This window comes from Oncorhynchus kisutch, linkage group LG29 (assembly GCF_002021735.2).
Source record: "Oncorhynchus kisutch isolate 150728-3 linkage group LG29, Okis_V2, whole genome shotgun sequence".
NCBI classification, from domain to species: domain Eukaryota; kingdom Metazoa; phylum Chordata; class Actinopteri; order Salmoniformes; family Salmonidae; genus Oncorhynchus; species Oncorhynchus kisutch.
The window spans coordinates 15,395,343-15,415,855 of record NC_034202.2 but is presented as its reverse complement, the minus strand read 5'-3'; the positions used below and the strand labels follow the sequence as shown (position 1 = coordinate 15,415,855).

The following is a 20,513-nucleotide window of genomic DNA, read 5'->3' as shown; positions in this document are numbered from 1 at the left end:
TGTCTTTCTCCCTCTCTTCCTATCTCTATTTCTCTCGCTCTCTGTATCTCCTCACAAACAGCTTTTCTTTAATTAACTCCCTAACACCACTTCAAAGTCACCAGCCGAAAGGCTATGTTTTAGAGAGAGAAAGAGAAAAAAAGATGGGGAGAGGGAGAGAAGAGAGTGAAAGAGGAAAGAGAGAGAGATAGAATGATAGAGAGAGGGGAGGGAAGGAGAGAGGGGCAACTCACTCTCCTCCCCCCCTCGCCCCAGACTCCTCATCCCAAACTCTTAACCACTCTCATTCGTCTGTGTTAGCCACCAGGTCTGGAGGAGTGAGGTGTTGCAACCTTTGACCAAACATAAGTCCCTACCCCAAGGTGAAGCCACACTTAGTCAGTATCCCAATTAACTCTATGCTTACAACATGCATTTACCTGAAAAAAGTGAATTTACCTTGAAAAGTGCACATTGGTTGTGGCACCCTATTCATTGGTTGTGGCACCCTAAATGGCACCCTATTCCCCATAGCGCCCTGGTCAAAAGTAGTGCACTATGTAGGGAATATGGTGCCATTTGGGACACAACCTGAGAGTATAGTTCAAACCTACAAGGTGTAAGAACAATCGATCCCTTAATGACAACTTATTTGATGGTTGTTAGGACATGTATGACGCCAACGATAATAATTAAAGAGATTAGCCTCTGAGACCCAGTTCTAACCTGTACCCCATGTTAACTTCTTCGATATAGGGGGCGCTCTTTTAATTTTTGTATAAAAAAACGTTCCCGTTTTAAACAAGATATTTTGTCACGAAAAGATGCTCGACTATGCATATAATTGACAGCTTTGGAAAGAAAACACTCTGACGTTTCCAAAACTGCAAAGATATTATCTGTGAGTGCCACAGAACTGATGCTACAGGCGAAACCAAGATGAAATTTCAAACAGGAAATGCCCCAGATTCTGAAGGCGCTGTGTTCCAATGTCTCCTTATATGGCTGTGAATGCGCCAGGAATGAGCCTACACTTTCTGTCGTTTCCCCAAAGTGTCTGCAGCATTGTGACGTATTTATAGGCATATCATTGGAAGATTGACCATAAGAGACTACATTTACCAGGTGCCCGCTTGGTGTCCTCCGTCAAAATTATTGCGTAATCTCCAGCTGCGTGCAATTTTCCATTTGGTTCAGAGGAGAAACCAAACTGCCACGAATGATTTATCATCGAATAGATATGTGAAAAACACCTTGAGGATTGATTCTAAACAACGTTTGCCATGTTTCTGTCGATATTATGGAGTTAATTTGGAAAAAAGTTTGGCGTTGTAATGACTGAATTTTTTCTTAGCCAAACAAGATGATCAAAACGGAGCGATTTCTCCTACACGAATAATCTTTTTGGAAAAACGGAACATTTGCTATCTAACTGAGAGTCTCCTCATTGAAAACATCCGAAGTTCTTCAAAGGTAAATGATTTTATTTGAATGCTTTTCTTGTTTTTGTGAAAATGTTGCCTGCTGAATGCTAGGCTTAATGCTATTATGCTAGCTATCAATACTCTTACACAAATGCTTGTGTAGCTATGGTTGAAAAGCATATTTTGAAAATCTGAGATGACAGTGTTGTTCACAAAAGGCTAAGCTTGTGAGCCAATATATTTATTTCATTTCATTTGCGATTTTCATGAATAGTTAACTTCCTGGATATAGGGGGCACTCTTTTAATGTATGGATAAAAAAAACGTGCCCGTTTTAAGAGCAATATTTTGTCACGAAAAGATGCTCGACTATGCATTTTATTGGCAGCTTTGGAAAGAAAACACTCTAAGGTTTCCAAAACTGCAAAGATATCTGTGAGTGCCACAGAACTCATGCTACAGGTGAAACCAAGATGAAACTTCAACCAGGAAATGGGCAGAATTTTTGAAGCTCTGTTTTCCATTGTCTCCTTATATGGCTGTGAATGCGCCGGGAATGAGCCTGCCCTTTCTATCGTTTCTCCAAGGTGTCTGCAGCATTGTGACGTATTTGTAGGCATATCATTGGAAGATTGGCCATAAGAGACTACATTCACCAGGGGTCCGCCCGGTGTCCTTTGTCTAAATTGGTGCATAATCTACAAGCTGCACGCAGTCATCCAGTGATTGAGAGGAGAGAGGAGGCTTTCAACGAACGATATATGATGAAGAGATATGTGAAAAACACCTTGAGGCTTGATTCTAAACAACGTTTACCATGTTTCAGTCGATATTATGGAGTTAATTTGGAAAAAAGTTCGGCGTTTTGAAAACTGAATTTTCGTTTTTCTTTTGGTAGCCAAACGTGACGCACCAAACGGAGCAATTTCTCCTAAACAAATAATCTTTCAGGAAAAACTGAGCATTTGCTATCTAACTGAGAGTCTCCTCATTGAAAACATCTGAAGTTCTTCAAAGGTAATGATTTTATTTAAATGATTTTCTGTTTTTTGTGAAAATGTTGCCTGCTAATGCTAACGCTAAATGCTACGCTAGCTGCGCTAGCTGTTACACAAATGCTTGTTTTGCTATGGTTGAGAAGCATATTTTGAAAATCTAAGATGACAGTGTTGTTAACAAAAGGCTAAGCTTGAGAGCTAGCATATTAATTTCATTTCATTTGCGATTTTCATGAATAGTTAACGTTGTGTTATGCTAATGAGCTGCGGGGATAATTACACTCCTGGATACAGGTTTTTTTTGTAGCTAAACGTGACGCACCAAACGGAGCGATTTCTCCTAAACAAATAATCTTTCAGGAAAAACTGAGCATTTGCTATCTAACTGAGAGTCTCCTCATTGAAAACATCTGAAGTTCTTCAAAGGTAATGATTTTATTTGAATGATTTTCTGTTTTTTTTGAAAATGTTGCCTGCTAATGCTAACGCTAAACAAATGCTTGTTTTGCTATGGTTGAGAAGCATATTTTGAAAATCTGAGATGACAGTGTTGTAAACAAAAGGCTAAGCTTGAGAGCTAGCATATTAATTTCATTTCATTTGCGATTTTCATGAATAGTTAACGTTGCGTTATGGTAATGAGCTTGAGGCTGTATTCACGATCCCGGATCCGGGATGGCTCGACGCAAGAAGTTAACGTTGCGTTATGGTAATGAGCTTGAGGCTATAATTACGCTCCCGGATACGGGATTGCTCGACGCTAGAGGTTCAACTAAGAGTCGCAGGATGACTACACCATTCGCGTCACGCGCACAAGCGTTGCAAAATACATTAAAAAATCTATATTATTCAATTATTGCACCCACACTGCTCGCGCGCACGCGCCAATGAGCGTCTGCATTGCCACGGGCTAAAATAGAAGTCAGTTCTATTTGTGACGCAGATCGCGTTGCAAGTCCTGCCTCTCCCATCTCCTCATTGGTTTATAGAAGCAGGTACTGTGGCGGAAGAATCAGAATTAGTTGCGTAACATAGACAATTAAGATGTCTTATCTGTATAATATGCTTATGTGATTTACTTGTTATTAGAATGTACCCTTTGGACTCTGGTGATGGCAGATGCACTTCTTCCCTCAGCTGGGGCTCAGTCACCTGGGGCCCAGAGACTCCATTGGCATTGGGGGATGTGTGTGGTAGTGTCTGGAACCATTGTATGTCATCTCTGATGTTGCACCTATCCTGGATTAGTGTATGACCTAGAGGCTCACTCCCCTCAGTGAGCTTGTCCAGGAGTGGGGTCAAGAAGTAGTTTGACATGAGATGGGTGTATCTGGAGTTGACAATTGATTTATGCCTTTGGATGAGTTGGTGGTTTTAGTACCAGGAACGAGATTGGAACCTCGTCTTAGGGACCAAACTGAACGATAATTTATAGCGAATGCTATCTGGCTACGGGATACACCTTTCTCATTTAAAGTCTCACCTTGTGACCCGTTCAAAACATCTGTGGTTTGTTATGTACACTAGGGGGTGGATCACGTGGGTGACTGAAAGACGAACGAGGTCGGTGGCGGTAATGCACCTAATTTATGAAAGTTGCCAATCACAATATAAAGTCAAGAGAAGAAAACGCCTGGAAGGAGGAGAGATGACTAGAAATGATTCGGTTGACCGTTTTATTATGTGGATTAATTGTCGGAGTAGAGGACCTTGTGCATTTCAGGTAGAATAACAACTTAATGTTTATATCCCAGGACAAATTAGCTAGCAACAGCAAGCTATCTAAATAGGACAAACTAGCTAGCAAGTGCAAGCTAGATGGCAAATTGCCATGAACATTTAATGCTTTTCGACCTGTCCTCAAATTAATGTAATTGGTTCAGAGTTTGTTTTGATATTTTAACCTGCATGTTGTGATCACGTTTAGTGTGTGGGTACAAAATAAATGTATGCACGATGGTGCACGTGCGCAGCCGGTTTGGGTTCCGTGTCAGATCTAACCTGTATCCCATGTTAAACTAAGACTCAGATCTAACCTGTATCCCATGTTAAACTAAGACTCAGATCTAACCTGTATCCCATGTTAAACTAAGACTCAGATCTAACCTGTATCCCATGTTAAACTAAGACTCAGATCTAACCTGTATCCCATGTTAAACTAAGACTCAGATCTAACCTGTATCCCATGTTAAACTAAGACTCAGATCTAACCTGTATCCCATGTTAAACTAAGACTCAGATCTAACCTGTATCCCATGTTAAACTAAGACTCAGATCTAACCTGTATCCCATGTTAAACTAAGACTCAGATCTAACCTGTATCCCATGTTAAACTAAGACTCAGATCTAACCTGTATCCCATGTTAAACTAAGACTCAGATCTAACCTGTATCCCATGTTAAACTAAGACTCAGATCTAACCTGTATCCCATGTTAAACTAAGACTCAGATCTAACCTGTATCCCATGTTAAACTAAGACTCAGATCTAACCTGTATCCCATGTTAAACTAAGACTCAGATCTAACCTGTATCCCATGTTAAACTAAGACTCAGATCTAACCTGTATCCCATGTTAAACTAAGACTCAGATCTAACCTGTATCCCATGTTAAACTAAGACTCAGATCTAACCTGTATCCCATGTTAAACTAAGACTCAGATCTAACCTGTATCCCATGTTAAACTAAGACTCAGATCTAACCTGTATCCCATGTTAAACTAAGACTCAGATCTAACCTGTATCCCATGTTGAACTAAGACTCAGATCTAACCTGTATCCCATGTTAAACTAAGACTCAGATCTAACCTGTATCCCATGTTAAACTAAGACTCAGATCTAACCTGTATCCCATGTTAAACTAAGACTCAGATCTAACCTGTATCCCATGTTAAAACGTAATTGGGATAGGGGACAGTATTTTCACATCCGGATGAAAAGCGTGTCCAAAGTAAACTGCCTGCTACTCAGGCCCAGAAGCTAGGATATGCATGTAATTGGAAGATTTGGATAGCAAACACTCTGAAGTTTCTAAAACTGTTTGAATGATGTCTGTGAGTATAACATAACTTATTTGGCAGGCGAAACGCCGAGGACAAATCATTCAGAATTGTTTTTTTTAGGTCACTCTCTTTTCAATGGGGTTTCATTGGGAATCCAGATTTCTAAGGGACTGCTTGAAATTCCTATCGGATATCAACAGTCTTTAGAAATTGGTTGAGGTTTTTCCTTTGAGAAAAGACGAAGTAGCACTGTTCAGAACGAGGGTAGAAAGAAGTGTACTCTTTGTTAGAGGCGTGTGACCTGAAAGCTCGCTACACTTTGTTTTCCTCCGGTATTGAACACAGTTTATCCCGTCTTAAATTTTATCGATTATTTACATAAAAAAATACCTAAAGTTGTATTAGGAAAGTTGTTTGAAATGTTTGGACAAAGATTACAGGTTATTTAAGTTATGAGATATTTTGTAGTCATGTTGCGCGAGTTGGAACCGGTGTTTTCTGGATGAAACACGCCAAATAAATAGACATTTTGGATATATATTGACGGAATTAATTAACAAAATTACCATTTGTGATGTTTATGGGACATATTGGAGTGCCAACATATCCCACATATCCCAGAGAAGTGTTAAACTAAGACTCAGATCTAACCTGTATCCCATGTTAAACAAAGACTCAGATCTAACCTGTATCCCATGTTAAACTAAGACTCAGATCTAACCTGTATCCCATGTTAAACTAAGACTCAGATCTAACCTGTATCCCATGTTAATAAACTAAGACTCAGATCTAACCTGTATCCCATGTTAAACTAAGACCCATTAATTAATAATTAATCAAATACTACAATGGCCAGTGTGCTGCTGGACTCTGTCTGCATGTCAAATGGCACCATATTCCCTATGTAGTGCACTACTTTTGACCAGGGCCCATAGAGTTCTGGTCAAATCTGACCCCATTCCAATGACTACCCAGAGAGAGGGATAGGACCAAAACAAGACAAGACGAGATAGAGACCAGACAGGTTCATTCACACCACTGCACTGTCTAGCACTCTGTTGTAGATCAATGTTGTAGATCAATGTAGATCAATGCCCTTTGATAGTAGGATCAAAGTGCTTATATTCAACTTTATGACACAGCTACCAGGGCCGTAAAATACATATGAGGACACCCAGATCCGGACCTCAGCAATTTTAGAGGGGGGGGGGACTGTCGGGGTCTTAACTTCCTCTTGAGGGCCAGAATAGTAGAATCCACAGGGTTGCAATTTCGAAAGTTAGTTGTGCATCAGCAGTTTTCCTCTTGTTATATGTCACTCACTCAATTAGCCCATGGCAGTAGATTTTTAGATACAGTTGAAGTTTACATACACTCAGGTTGGAGTCATTAAAACTCGTTTTTTTAACCACTCCCAAAATGTCTTGTTAACAAACTAAAGTTCTGGCAAGTCGGTTAGGACATCTACTTTGTGCATGACACAAGTAATTTTCCAACAATTGTTTACAGACAGATTATTTCACTTATAATTCACTGTATCACAATTCCAGTGGGTCAGAAGTTTAAATACACTAAGTTGGCTGTGCCTTTAAACAGCTTGGAAAATTCCTGAAAATGATGTCATGGCATTTGAGTCAATTGGAGGTGTACCTGTGAATGTATTTCAAGGCCTACCTTCAAACTCAGTGTCTCTTTTCTTGACCTCATGGGAAAATCAAAAGAAATCAGCCAAGACCTCAGAAAAAAGAATTGTAGACCTCCACAAGTCTCGTTCATCCTTGGGAGCAATTTCCAAACACCTGAAGGTACCACGTTCATCTGTACAAACAATAGTACGCAAGTATAAAAACCATGGGACCATGCAGTCGTCATACCGCTCAGGAAGGAGATGCGTTCTGTCTCCTAGAGATGAACGTACTTTGGTGCGAAAAGTGCAAATCAATGCCAGAACAACAGCAAAGGACCTTGTGAAGATGCTGGAGGAAACAGGTACAAAATATCTATATCCACAGTAAAACGAGTCCAATATCGACATAACCTGAAAGGCCACTCAGCAAGGAAGAAGCCACTGCTCCAAAACCGCCATAAAAAAGCCAGACTACGGTTTGCAACTGCACATGGGGACAAAAATCGTACTTTCTGGAGAAATGTCCCCTGGTTTGGTGAAACAAATATAGAACTGTTGGGCCATAATGACCATTGTTATGTTTGGAGGAAAAAGGGGGAGGCTTACAAGCTGAAAAACACCATACCAACCGTGAAGCACGGGGGTGGCAGCATCATGTTGTGGGGGTGCTTTGATGCAGGAGGGACTGGTGCAATTCACAAAATAGATGGAATCGTGAGGAGGGGGAAATTATGTGGATATATTGAAGCAACAGCTCAAGACATCAGTGAGGAAGTTAAAGCTTGGTCGCAAATGGGTCTTCCAAATGGACAATGACCCCAAGCATACTTCCAAAGTTGTGGCAAAATGGCTTAAGGACAACAAAGTCAAGGTATTGGAGTGGCCATCACAAAGCCCTGACCTCAATCCCATAGAAAATGTGTGGGCAGAACAGAAAAAGCGTGTGTGAGCAAGGAGGCCTACAAACCTGACTCAGTTACACCAGCTCTGTCAGGAGGAATCAGCCAAAATTCACCCAACTTATTGTGGGAAGCTTGTGGAAGGCTACCCGAAACATTTGACCCAAGTTAACCAATTTAAAGGCAATGCTACAAAATATTAATTGAGTGTATGTAAACTTCTGACCCACTGGGAATGTGAAGAAAGAAATATAAGCTGAAATAAATCATTCACTCTACTATTAATCTGACATTTCACATTCTTAAAATAAAGAGGTGATCCTAACTGACCTAAAACAGGGTATCCTTACTAGCATTAAATGTCAACAATTGTGAAAAATGTAGTTTAAATGTATTTGGCTAAAGTGTATGTAAACTTCTGACTTCAACTGTAGTTAAATTAGTCTAGTTAGTCTAGCAAGCCATCTAAACTTGTAGTAATCATAGCGAATTACCGACCGGGCATGGAGGGTACATGCCCATGGGCCCTGACCTCTAGGGGTGCCCCATTGATTTTGATATCATATTAACATGACATCTCATGGAACAATTTGTAGAATTACAGGAAATTAGCTTAGAAACTGCAACAAATTTTCCCCAGACCATGGCAAAAAGTGTGTTTTTATTGTACTTTTTCTGCTAACAGATCCTACTGTACGTATTAAATTATAGTTTTTAATCCCAGTGCTGAGTTAATGTGAGTTCATTTGTAGCAGCTAATTATATAGCTAATAGGCTACATGTTTGTTGATCGACTGAGGTGAATGGAGCTACAGCAATCAGATGTGATAATGGTTGGGGTAGTTTTTGCTGCTCTCCAAATATAATTGAGTTTTTCAATTGTAAAGAAATGTAGTAAATGAGCTTCAACTGTCTTAAAATGTCTTGGATGGGGGAGGACATACCTGGCAGATCAGTGAGAACTAAGAAATGGACATGAACTAGGAAGTGGGAAGGGTGCATCATTAGGAAACCAGTGTGAAGGGTGTTTAGTTTATTTCCCTGTATGTCCTAGCCCAGCCCCTTCCCGGACACTGCTGCCTGACACCACTCAGCACAGTCCCTAGTGACAATGACAACTCTCTCTGTTTCCTCGCGCTCAGTGTTTTTGGAGCAATGAGAACATTATCTTTCACAGGGGGAAGAACACGTCCAAGGCTGCAGCTCAGGGATTTATAATGACAGAGGAAGAGGAGGAGGAGGAAGAGGCGAGGAGAGTTTTCACCGGGGTAAGAAAAATGTCCACGCAAGGGGAGGACAAATCGATTTCACATGATGTGGGACAGATTAGGTGTGACCTTGGAAGGCATACATCCAGGTATTAAACCCTATCCCTACAGAGAGTGGGACCCAGCAGACACGTATGTAATGGAATGGTATCAGGCCCAGGGACACATTCTCTAGTCTAGACCTTAAACCATGCTATACATTTCTACCTCTTCCAATTTCACCGCGTGTCGAAAAGAAGCCCAAACAGTTGATTTACAGTAAAAGCCTATGGGAGAAAAAGATATTAATATATATGTTCTTGTGGCTGAGCGTCTAAAGCTAGGCAGTTATCACATTCACACTGGGCATTTTAGATGGTAGGCCATTAGTGTATTGATTGACATCCATATTTCCCACAGGGGAATGCCTGCTGATTAAATCACTTTACCAGACCACAGCTCTCCTTAATCCAATCCCATAGAGAAATGAAAGGACTATTGTTTCGTAGCAATAACCATCAAGCTAGTGTACTGGATTGGAGCATCTTGGACCCCCTGCCAAACCATGCAGAATCAAACTCTCTCTGTGTCCTAAATGGCACCAAATTCCCTGTGTAGTGCACTACTTTTAATAACCAGGTCAAAATGTGTGATTTGGGACATATTTTCAGTCTCACTCCAGTCTTCCCAGCCTGGTGCAGGTCTACAATTTTGTTTCTGGTGTCCTTAAATTTGAAAATAAATTCATTAAAAATCCTACAATGTGATTTTCTGGATAATTTTTAGTTGAAGTGTGCCTATGATGAAAATTACAGGCCTCTCTCATCTTTTTAAGTGGGAGAACTTGCACAACTGGTGGCTTACTAAATACTTTTTTGCCCCACTGTATCTGTATGACTGTCCATGGAGGAGCAGTGAACCCCTGGAGCCACACAATAGCCACATCCTGGTACTAAACACACAAAGCCTTGTGACAGCTATTGATCCCAATGAGGTGGGGGTACGGGTCAAGGTGGGGGGAGGGTGGTCAGGAGTGTATTTGTGTGTGTGTGTGTGTTCCACTGTTCCATTGTCAGATGTAAACGGAACAATCCAGCATGCTATCTTCTCCACTGATTGTGTGAGCTTCTCCAATCGATGGCTAAAACGGAGAGAATCCTGTGTAAAAACGTATCCACCTCCACAATCTAATTGTGAGACCAGACTTTGTCATTCTTTAGACAAGGTTTCTTTTGGGGGAAAAGCTATTAGCCAATAATAGCCGTGTCAAAATCAATTAGAGCATAGCCACTGATTGGGCTATCCCATCCATTCACCATGAAATGAAAGGGGTCATATCCCTGATCCTTTGCTATGAGACTTTTGCAGTACTGAACCCGTGCTCGGTTTGCCGTGCATCCTATTCTTAATTAATTAGCTTATCGGTCCATTCTGGCCTTTGGCTCTAATTAAAAAGAGAGGGATGGAGGAAGGGAAAGAGGGATGTGGAGGGACGAACAACAACAAGTCCCTCTATGACCAGTGTGATGGACTGAATCAAGGTGGAGGACAGAGAATGGTGTGGAGTGGACAACAGTTCTCGACTTGTTAAGATGTCATCATCTGGCTGTATCTTCACAGCTGAAATGAGTTGAGAGCTGAGAGCTGTCGACGCTGTATAGGAGGTTGGAGCCGATGGATATTTAACTTTACAGAGTGTTCCTCCCCATTCATATTGAACAGCTCTGAAGCTATTACACAGTGTATTAACAGCCTTCTCAGCTAACAGCTCTCAGACTGCAACGCCATGCTGCCCGCTTGCATGTATTACAGCCAGCTCTGGGCATGGTAGCAACTGGCTAGGGTACACTTTGAAAACGTACTGAAACTCCCTCCCTACTTCAGTAGAATTGCCCTCCTTATCTACTCTCTCGTTCCCGTTCTCCTTCCCTCTGTCTTCCTCAACCCCTCCCTTCCTCTGTCCCCCTCATCATCTCTCGCTCTCTCTGAAGAGTGCCCTGTGTTTTTGTTTACTTCAAAATCCTTTTAAGAGCGTCAGCCACAGATTGCCAATTACGTGAAAGCAAGGTGTTTAACTTAGATTGAAGGAGCTCAGAGATGTCTGGAGGGGTGAGCAGAGCTGGAGATTTCTCTCTGCAACAACAATTACAATCACTACAGTAAACAGTCACCGGGGTCAGGAGAGACCTCAACTATCAGCACACACACACACACACACACACACACACACACACACACCCACCCACCCACCCACCCACCCACCCACCCACCTCTGGCCACACAAGGCCAGAGGCTACAATGGGGATTAATAACCCTGCTCTGCCTGGGTGTTTTTGATTGATTTGACAGGCAGTCCATAACAAAACAACACTGACATTGGGTCTGACATCTATCCTCCATCTGACAGAGTGACAGATAATGGCTTCAGTCATATCACAGAATCACTGAATGAACCTTGGATGCCCAACAACATCACAACAGAGTTTGTTTTTGTAGTTTTTTTGTTAATGAAGCCAATGTCCTGCCTGTCTTTAGGGGGGGGGGGTCAGTTCAACCCCAGTCACAACCATAATCATTTGTATTTCTATGATCACAACCCTATGGCTGATGATGACGTCGCCCTGCTTTGACTAACACTAGTCAATTCTCTGCATTTGCCTGAACTAATGACGTGCTGTATATGTGTTAAAACGCTGGCCTGAGGCTCTGCACAGGCAGACATGACACAAGAGCTTTCTAGGGGTGAGAGGGCTCAGGGAAAGCCTGCTGGCTATTCACTAGTGGGACTCGGAATCTGTGTCCCAGATGACACAGTGTTCCCTACATAGTGCACTACTTTTGATTATGGCCCATAGGAATCTGGAGACAAGTATTTCATGTAGATTGTTTCGGATGGTTTGACCCAGGAAATCCAAGAAAACCAAATACATCCCATTTGAGTGATGCCCTTTTCAGGAGATAATCGGCTTCACTGGAGCACGGACACTGTGCAGATAACACACTTTCTCTGTTTACACGCGCACACACATACATACGCATGCACACCGACACGGAACTGCAGTGTTATGCTCCCCGCCCTCTCCTCTCCTCTCCCTGTTACGCCCTGATCTGTTTCACCTGTCCTTGTGCTTGGCTCCGCCCCCTCCAGGTGTTACCCATCTTCCCCACTTATCCTCTAGGTATTTATACCTGTGTTTTCGGTCTGTCTGTGCCAGTTCCTCTTGTTTGCGAAGCTTACCAGCGGTTTGTCCTGTCAGCGCCTGTCTTTTCCCAGCATCGCTCTATCTCGTCCTCCTGATTTTTGACTCTTGCCTTGCCTTGCCTGTCCTGTACCTGCCTGCCTGAGCACTCTGCCTGAGCACTCTGCCTGAGCACTCTGCCTGAGCACTCTGCCTGAGCCTGACTGCCGTCCTGTACCTGCCTGCCTGAGCACTCTGCCTGAGCACTCTGCCTGAGCACTCTGCCTGAGCACTCTGCCTGAGCACTCTGCCTGAGCACTCTGCCTGAGCACTCTGCCTGAGCACTCTGCCTGAGCACTCTGCCTGAGCACTCTGCCTGAGCCTGACTGCCGTCCTGTACCTGCCTGCCTGAGCACTCTGCCTGAGCACTCTGCCTGCCGTCCTGTACCTTTGCTCCTACTCTGGATTATCGACCTCTGCCTGCCTTCCCCTGTTACAATAAACATGGTTACTTCACACAGTCTGCACTTGGGTCTTACCTTGATACCTGATACTCCCCCTCTTCTAAGACGCTATAAAGGACTGTACTGTCATAGTATCTGGGTTCTCATGCAGGGTATCACATTTATGGAAATAAATATATTTTTGCATATGAACCACTATTGTTTTCACTATATATTTTACCTCTTGTGTAAGTCATTCGGAAACACAATGTCAACTTTCACTGCTATGCGGACGACACACAGCTGTACATTTCGATGAAACATGGTGAAGCTCCAAAATGGCCCTCCCTGGGAGCCTGTGTTTCAGACATAAGCACAAAACAGAGATGCTTGTTCTCGGTCCCAAGAAACAAAGATCTTCTGTTGAATCTGATAATTCATCTTGATGGTTGTACAGTCGTCTCAAATAAAACTGTGAAGGACCTCGGCGTTACTCTGGACCCTGATCTCTCTTTTGACAAACGTATCAAGACTGTTTCAAGGACAGCTTTTATCCATCTACGTAACATTGCAAAAATCAGAAACTTTCTGTCCAAAAATCTGGCAGAAAAATGTATCCATTCTTTTGTTACGTCTAGGTTAGACTACTGCAATGCTCTACTTTCCAGCTACCCGGATAAAGCATTCAATAAACTTCAGTTAGTGCTAGAATCTTGACTAGAAACAAAAATGTGATCATATTACTCCAGTGCTAGCCTTCCTACACTGGCTTCCTGTCAAGGCAAGGGCTGATTTCAATGTTTTACTGCTAATCTACAAAGCATTACATGGGCTTGCTCCTACCTATCTTTACGATTTGGTAATGCCGTACATACTTACACGTACGCTACAGTCACAAGACCTAGAATTTCTAAGCAAACAGCTGGAGGCAGGGCTTTCTCCTATAGAGCTCATATTTTTATGGAATGGTCTGCCTACCCATGTGAGAGACACAGACTCGGTCTCAACCTTTAAGTCTTTACTGAAGACTCATCTCTTCAGTGGGTCCTATGATTGAGTGTAGTCTGGCCCAGGAGTGTGAAGGTGAATGGAAAGGCACTGGAGCAATGAACCGCCCTTGTATCTGCCTGGCCGGTTCCCCTCTTTCCACTGGGATTCTCTGCCTCTAACCCTATTACAGGGCTGAGTCACTGGCTTACTGGTGCTCTTCCACGCCGTTCCTAGGAGGGGTGAGTCACTTGAGTGGGTTGAGTCACTGACGTGATCTTCCTGTCCGGGTTGCCCCCCCCCGTGTTGGTGGATATCTTCGTGGGCTATACTCGCACTTGTCTCTGGATGGCAAGTTGGTGTTTGAAGATATCTCTCAAGTGATGTGGGGGCTGTGCTTTGGCAAAGTGGGTGGGGTTATATCCTGCCCGTTTGGCCCTGTCCAGGGGTATCGTCGGACGGGGCCACAGTATCTCCCGACCCCTCCTGTCTCACTGAGTATTTATGCTGCAATAGTGTGCGTTGGAGGGCTAGGGTCAGTCTGTTATATCTGGAGTATTTCTCCTGTCTTATCCAGTGTCCTGTGTGAATATAAGGTAGGTAGGTCTCTGTCTGTCTGTCTGTCTGTCTCTGAGCCCTAGGACCATGCCTCAGGACTACCTGGCCTGATGACTCCTTACTGTCCGCAGTCCACCTGGTCGTGCTGCTGCTCCAACTGTTCTGCCTGCGGCTATGGAACCCTGACCTGTTCACCGGACGTGCTTCCTGTCCCAGACCTGATGTTTTCAACTCTCTAGTGACAGCAGGAGCAGTAGAGATACTCTGAATGATCGTCTATGAAAAGCAAACTGACATTACCTCCTGAGGTCCTGAGGTGCACCCTCGACAACCACTGTGATGATTATTAATTGACCCTGCTGGTCATCTATGAACATTTGAACATCTTGGCAATGTTCTGTTATAATCTCCACCCATCACAGCCAGAAGCCTGGTTCCTCTCTAGGTTTCTTCCTAGGTTCTGGCCTTTCTAGGGAGTCTTTCCTAGCCACCGCGCTTCTACACCTGCATTGCTTGCTGTTTGGGGTTTTAGGCTGGGTTTCTGTACAGCACTTTGTGACATCAGCTGATGTAAGAAGGGCATTATAAATGAATTTGATTGATATGAACTGAGGGGGATTTCACAGCATCTTATTAAGCTCACTCATCCACTAAAAAAGCTCATGACACAGAGGGAACGTGTTCGTCCTACAAGATCGCTTTGACCACACACACACACACACACACACACACACACACACACACACACACACACACACACAGATAGGGCTAAAGAGACCTTAGAGCTCTCCACCAGGTAAGACACTTTTTGTGGAAGTCTCCCCAATTACCCCTCTCCTCTTCAAGTCCCTGTGGACTCAAAGACACTGCCTTGTGATATCAATGGAGAGGGTCAGCACTTCAGGAGATGTGTAATCGATGGTGATTTCTTGGCGTCCTTGCTGTCCTTCCTTTTGGCAGCTGCTGTCTCTCCCAACTCTCCACCTGTCTCCTTTCCATCGAAATAAATCTTCCCTGTGGCACTGATGGCAAAAGTCAAGCACACCCACTAGACTATACAAACCATATACACCAGGGTTCGTCAACTAGGTTTGGCCCCGGGCCAATTTCTTTCTGTGCTAATAGTTGGCGGGCCAGAACAATATTAGCACAATTTATTGGTCTACATGAGCAACATTTTTAACACATCTGATTAGTACATAATAAGTTCAGTGACAACAACAATCATTTTGATCTGATTACGCTCGTACAATTATTTTAGTCTACTTCTCTGTGCGTTGATTGATGGGGGAAAACATTTGTTCAGAACAATTAGCGTGATAGCAAGAGAAAATGTCCCTCTCAAAAAGTATGAAAAGAGCAGAGAGATGTGCGCTCATCTTACCGTCTTTTCCCAATGACAAGCCAGTGTGTCTTATTTGCAATGAAAATGTCGCCGTTTGCAAATAATTCAATCTCAGACATAATTATGAATCTGGAACTTTGAAGCATGGACCTTTCAAAGTGGCCTTCCTGTCCCAGACAGAGGCCCGACGCAGAAACATCGAAACATCAACTGTAAGCAACGCACACAGCTTTTTTTGCCTGACATTCTGTAAATGAAACAGGTTAAATCTGCAGTGAAAAGGAAGAGGGAAAACAGTCGTGGACACGGTGGGAAAACTTGAGACCTTTACTAGGAAGCTTGAGTCGTTCGATTTCGACTTGTCATCTAGAAGGCAACGGCATTTCTGCACACTGAAGAAACAACAGGCAGAGGGACCAGGCCACAGCATTGTCACAGAGGTGATGGAAGATTTCAACAAGCAGCTGAGGGACTTCTCCACTAGATTTGAAGATTACAGCATGCCCAAGGATATCATTGCGTTGCGTACGTGCTCTTCTCACAGTCCGCCCAGGTGGAGAATTCTCCTCCCTTGCTAAGAAAACGATACCCTCGCTGGATGAGGCCGCAATTCAAACTGAGCTGATTGAATTCCAGACATCGAGACAAATCAGGGATGCGCTCTGGAGAGCCGAGTCCTTGTGTGCATTTTGGTGGCATGCTTATCCCTCTCTCTGGTCTCCCTACCACCCTCTAGGTCGCTGAGGCTCTGTTTCAGCAGGTCTTCCAGCACTATGGCCGTCTGGAGGATATTGTCTCTGACCGTGGTCCCCAATTCATGTCACATGTCTGGAGAGCCTTCATGGAGAAGCTGGGGGTCACGGTCAACCTCACATCCAGGTACTGACCTCAGTCCAACAGGCAGGTGGAGAGGACGTGAGGCTCCAACGCTGATGCCGTCCCCCACGACACCCTTCCGCCTCCCCTGGACATCGAGGGTAGTCACGTCACATTCACTCCAACTAGACCCCTCTCCAGCGATCAACATTTTGTATTTAATTTGACCTTTATTTAACCAGGCAAGTCAGTTAAGAACACATTCTTATTTTCAATGACGGCCTGGGAACAGTGGGTAAACTGCCTGTTCAGGGGCAGAACGACAGATTTGTACCTTGTCAGCTCGGGGGTTTGAACTCACAACCTTCCGGTTACTAGTCCAACGCTCTAACCACTAGGCTACCCTGCCGCCCCACATTGCCGGTCTGCTAACCCCCGGTCCTGGCAACCCATTCTTATGCACATCTGGCAACCTTCCTTATGCATACCTTCGCCTCATTAGGCACACCTGGACTTCATCACCACCCTGATTACTTCCCCTTTACATAGCACTCAGTTGTTATCACCCACCAGGAAATATTGTTTATGTTTCCATGTTTAGACGCTTTTCTTGTTTTGTATCGTTCCATGTTCGTCGTCATTCAACTCACTAACTGCACCTGCTTCCTGACTCCCTGCATCTACATTACAGCTTAAATGAATTACTCGACTGGTGTAGTTTTTCTCGATCGGTTGCTGTGTGCCACTTGCATCAGACATTAGCTATATTTTCAGCACCAGGCGCTGTTCACCTCCTCTTGATTGTGCTGTGGTTGCAGCTTTACATTTCAGCACCACAAAATGGTCCGCTGTCCGCTTTATTACTTGACTGTCTCCTGCATTCTCTCTCCTCATGAGTGAAATGAAAATGTAGCGTTTGCATTATTTAGGTGGGGTAACTCCCTTCTTGGGATATTGCATTTAGGACTTTTTGCATCTCAGGTTCGAGATTTATTCATTTCTTTATTTTAATGAAAAAAATATTGATAATTAAATTGGGGGGCTTTTGGGGGGGCCAAACATTATTGTTGGCGGGCCAGATATACACACTCACGCACATTACATTGACATGCCCACACAAAACTCACATACATTCCCATACACTACATACGCCCACACACACCCAGACTGAGAACACAAACACACATACACATTACACACATGCACACACACTTTTACACACATAATTTGCTGCTGCTGCTCTGTTCTTTATTCTACTCTTAGTATTATGTATCCTGATGTCTAGTCACTTTACCCCGCCTTCATGTACATATTTACCTCAAATACCTTGTACCTCTGCACAATGATCTGGTACTGGTACTCTCTGTACATATATATTTAAAAGAAATGTCACCTATATTTAACTAGGCAAGTCAGTTAAGAACAAATTCTTATTTACAATGACGGCCTACACCGGAAGACGCTGGGCCAAATGTGCGCTGCCCTTATGGGACTCCCAATCACGGCCGGATGTGATACAGTACCTTCTACAGTACCTTCCACAGTACATTATTGTGTATTTTATTTTATTCCTCTGGTGTTACTTTTTTATTTTTAAACTCTGCGTTGTTGGGGAGGCATTTCATTTCATAAGCACGCATTTCAAGGTAAAGTCCACACCAGTTGTATTCAGAGCACTTGACAAATAAAATTAGATTTTGAAGTCAAAGACAAAACACGGAGTGTCATGAGAAACCGAGGACCTTTTAACTACAGGCTCTTTCTGATGATCAGGCATTTCTCTCTCTCTCTACAGCACAAGCATACTGGGACATCATGTTCAGATAGAGCACTGCATGGTCAAGTAGGTGAAGAATGACAACCACAAACCACATTACATACGGTGCCTTAGGAAAGTATTCAGACCACTTGACTTTTTCCACATTTTGTTATGTTGCAGCCTTATTCTAAAATAGTTCCCCCCCCCTCATGAATCTACACACAATAACCCATAATGACAAAAACAGGTTTTTAGAAATGTTTGCTAATTTGCTGACATATCACACTGCTATGCTTTATCTTGGCCAGGTCGCAGTTGTAAATGAGAACTTGTTCTCAACTAGCCTACCTGGTTAAATAAAGGTGTTCTCAACTAGTCTACCTGGTTAAATAAAGGTGATCTCAACTAGCCTACCTGGTTAAATAAAGGTGTTCTCAACTAGCCTACCTGGTTGAAAAAAGGTGAAATAAAAAAATATATATATATTACATTTTTTACACAAGTGTTCAGACCCTTTACTCAGTACTTTGTTGAAGCACTTTTGGCAGCAATTACAGCCTCGAGTCTTCTTGGGTATGACACTACAAACTTGGCACACCTGTACTTAGGGAGTTTCTCCCATTCTTCTCTGCAGATCATCTTAAGATCTGTCAGGTTGGATGGGGAGCGCTGCTGCACAGCTGTTTTCAGGTATCTCCAGAGATTTTCGATCGGGTTCAAATCCGGGCTCTGGCTGGGCAACTCAAAGACATTCAGAGACTTGCCCCGAAGCCACTCCTGTGTTGTCTTGGCTGTGTGCTTAAGGTCATTGTCCTGTTGGAAGGTGAACCTCGCCCCAGTCTGAGGTCCTGAGCGCTCTGGAGCAGGTTTTCATCAAGAATTTTTCTGTACTTTCCTTTGTTCACCTGTGCCTCGATACTGACTAGTTTCCCAGTCCCTGACGCTAAAACACCTTCCCACAGCATCATGCTGCCACCACTATGCTTCACCGTAGGGATGGTGCCAGGTTTCCTCCAGATGTGACACTTCAAATTCAGGCCAAAGAGTTCAATATTGGTTTCATCAGACCAGAGAATCTTGTTTCTCATGGTGTGAGAGTCTTTAGGTGCCTTATGGCAAACTCCAAGCGGCGTGTAATGTGCCTTTCACTGAGGAGTAGTTTCCATCTGGCCACTCTTCCATAAAGGCCTGATTGGTAGAGTGATGCAGAGATGGTTGTCCTTCTGGAAGATTCTCCCATCTCCACAGAGGACCTTTGGAGTTCTATCAGAGTGACCATCGGTTTCTTGGTCACCTCCTTGACCAAGGCCCTTCTCCCCCGATTGCTCAGTTTGACCGGACGGCCAGCTCTAGGAAAAGTCTTTGTGGTTCCAAACTTCTTCCATTTACGAATGAGAGGCCACTGTGTTCTTGGGGACCTTCAATGCTGCAGATTGTTTTTTATACCCTTCCCTAGATCTGTGCCTCGACACAATCCTGTCTCGGAGCTCTAAGGACAATTCCTTTGACCTCATGGCTTGGTTTCTCCTCAGACAGGCACTGTCAACTGTGGGACCTCATATAGACAGGTGTGTGCATTCCCAAATCATGTCCAATCAACTGAATTTACCACAGGTGAACTCCAATCAAGTTGTAGAAACCTCTCAAGGATGATAAATGGAAACAGGATGCACCTGAGCTCAATTTCGAGTCTCATAGCAAAGGGTCTGAATACTTATGTAAATAAGGTATTTCTGATTTTTATTCTAAAAACCTGTTTTCGCTTTGTCATTATGTGGTATTGTGCGTAGATTGATGAGGAAAATGAAAAGAATGAACAGCATCAGCAAGCTGCACGTAATGCCTTGGACCAGAGCTATGTACAGTCCCGCTCCCTCTCCTCAGGTCATGTTCTCTAACCCTGGCCTCTCGCCCTGCTGATGCCCTCACACTCAATAACACTGGGGCCCACCGCGTGACATGGCTGCAATCCCAGCGTCCCTCTCTCCCTAGAGGCTGACATGACACCACGCTGTCCCAGATGTGGACACAGATGGAGAGAGAGCAAATATGATCATACAAACAACATTTGACAATAAAAAAAATTGAAATTTGAAATATGATAATGTGCACACCGACACAGCCTCCAGCACACACACACACAAACACACAAGCATGGGAGGTAAGTAGTGCATTCTCACACACGCACACAGACAAGTACATACGCATGCACACACAAGTATAAGACTACCGATTTCAAAGACAGATCTCCG

The 20,513-nt window shown here is 43.5% G+C and overlaps 1 protein-coding gene across 1 annotated transcript in view; it reads right to left on the bottom strand.

Moving 5' to 3' along the window:
- The window catches only part of LOC109873576 (whirlin-like), a 123,288-nt gene that overhangs the window by 13,927 nt on the left and 88,848 nt on the right, over nucleotides 1–20,513 (bottom strand). The window lies entirely within an intron of this gene.